Here is a 1,817-nt window from a genome sequence, read left to right as displayed (position 1 = left end):
CACACTTGACCCTAAGTCACACAGAGCCTTCTTGAAGGTCATGGTGCCTATGGTACAAGGTATTGAAAACTTCCCAGGATCTTGTCTCTTTTGAGGTAATTTCTATCTAGACAAGTCATCCAGCTCTTTGGTGAGCAAAGGAGGTTCATCCTCCCAAGTCTCATTTCCAAACAACTTGTCATTTAGCTTCATGATTGCTCCAAGGTATTTAGCAACTTGCTCTTCAGTGACATACTCATCCTCTTCAGAGGAAGAATACTCATCAGAGCTCATGAAAGACAGAAGTAAATCCAATGGAATCTCTATGGTCTCAGTTTGAGCCTCAGATTCCCATGGTTCCTCATTGGGGAACTCAGAGGAGGCTAGTGCACACCCGCTGAGGTCTTCCTCAGTGGCGTCCACTTCCTCTCTTTCCTCTCCAAATTCGGCCATGTTGATGGCCTTGCACTCTTCTTTTGGATTTTCTTCTGTATTACTTGGAAGAGTACTTTGGAGGGAGTTCAGTAATTTTCTTACTCAGCTGTCCCACTTGTGCCTCCAAATTCCTAATGGAGGACCTTGTTTCAGTCATGAAACTTTGAGTGGTTTTGATTAGATCAGAGACCATGGTTGCTAAGTCAGAGGGGTTCTGCTCAGAATTCTCTGTCTGTTGCTGAGAAGATGATGGAAAAGGCTTGCCATTGCTAAACCTGTTTCTTCCACCATTATTGTTGAAACCTTGTTGAGGTCTCTCTTGATTCTTCCATGAGAAATTTGGGTGATTTCTCCATGAATAATTATAGGTGTTTCCATAGGGTTCTCCTAAGTAATTCACCTCTTCCATTGAAGGGTTCTCAGGATCATAAGCTTCTTCCTCAGATGAAGCATCCTTAGTACTGCTTGGTGCATTTTGCATTCCAGACAGACTTTGAGAAATCAAATTGACTTGTTGAGTCAATATTTTGTTCTGAGCCAGTATGGCATTCAGAGCATCAATCTCAAGAACTCCTTTCTTCTGACTAGTCCCATTGTTCACAGGATTCCTTTCAGAAGTGTACATGAATTGGTTATTTGCAACCATTTCAATGAGCTCTTGAGCCTCTGTAGGCGTCTTCTTCAAATGAAGAGATCCTCCAGCAGAGCTATCCAAAGACATCTTGGATAGTTCAGATAGACCATCATAGAAAATACCTATGATGCTCCATTCAGAAAGCATGTCTGAAGGACATTTTCTGATCAATTGTTTGTATCTTTCCCAAGCTTCATAGAGGGACTCACCATCCTTCTGTCTGAAGGTTTGGACTTCCACTCTAAGCTTACTCAATTTTTGAGGTGGAAAGAACTTTGCCAAGAAGGCATTGACTAGCTTTTCCCAAGAGTCCAGGCTTTCTTTAGGTTGAGAGTCCAACCATATTCTAGCTCTGTCTCTTACAGCAAAAGGGAATAGCATCAGTCTGTAGACCTCAGGGTCAACCCCATTAGTCTTGACTGTGTCACAGATTTGCAAGAATTCAGCTAAAAACTGATGAGGATCTTCCAATGGAAGTCCATGGAACTTGCAATTCTGTTGGATTAGAGAAACTAATTGAGGCTTAAGCTCAAAGTTGTTTGCTCCAATGGCAGGGATAGAGATGCTTCTCCCATAGAAGTCGGGTGTAGGTGCAGTAAAGTCACCAACCACCTTCCTTGCATTGTTGGCATTGTTGTTATTTTCGGCTGCCATGGGTTCTTCTTCTTTGAAGATTTCTGTTAGGTCCTCTACAGAGAGTTGTGCCTTAGCTTCTCTTAGCTTTCGCTTCAAGGTCCTTTCAGGTTCAGGGTCAGCTTCAACAAGATTG

General features: G+C 42.6%; 1 non-coding gene across 1 annotated transcript; it reads left to right on the top strand.

The window, feature by feature from the left end:
• Positions 1–1,189: 1,189 nt before the first annotated feature.
• On the top strand, positions 1,190–1,297 carry LOC130952524 (small nucleolar RNA R71). The gene has a single exon (XR_009074703.1). It is a non-coding gene; the product is annotated as a small nucleolar RNA R71 (small nucleolar RNA).
• The last annotated feature ends 520 nt before the right edge of the window (positions 1,298–1,817 follow it).

The sequence above is a fragment of the Arachis stenosperma genome, chromosome 9, assembly GCF_014773155.1.
Source record: "Arachis stenosperma cultivar V10309 chromosome 9, arast.V10309.gnm1.PFL2, whole genome shotgun sequence".
In the NCBI taxonomy this organism is placed as follows: domain Eukaryota; kingdom Viridiplantae; phylum Streptophyta; class Magnoliopsida; order Fabales; family Fabaceae; genus Arachis; species Arachis stenosperma.
The sequence above is the reverse complement of the archived record's forward strand: the minus strand, read 5'-3'. Positions and strand labels throughout refer to the sequence as shown.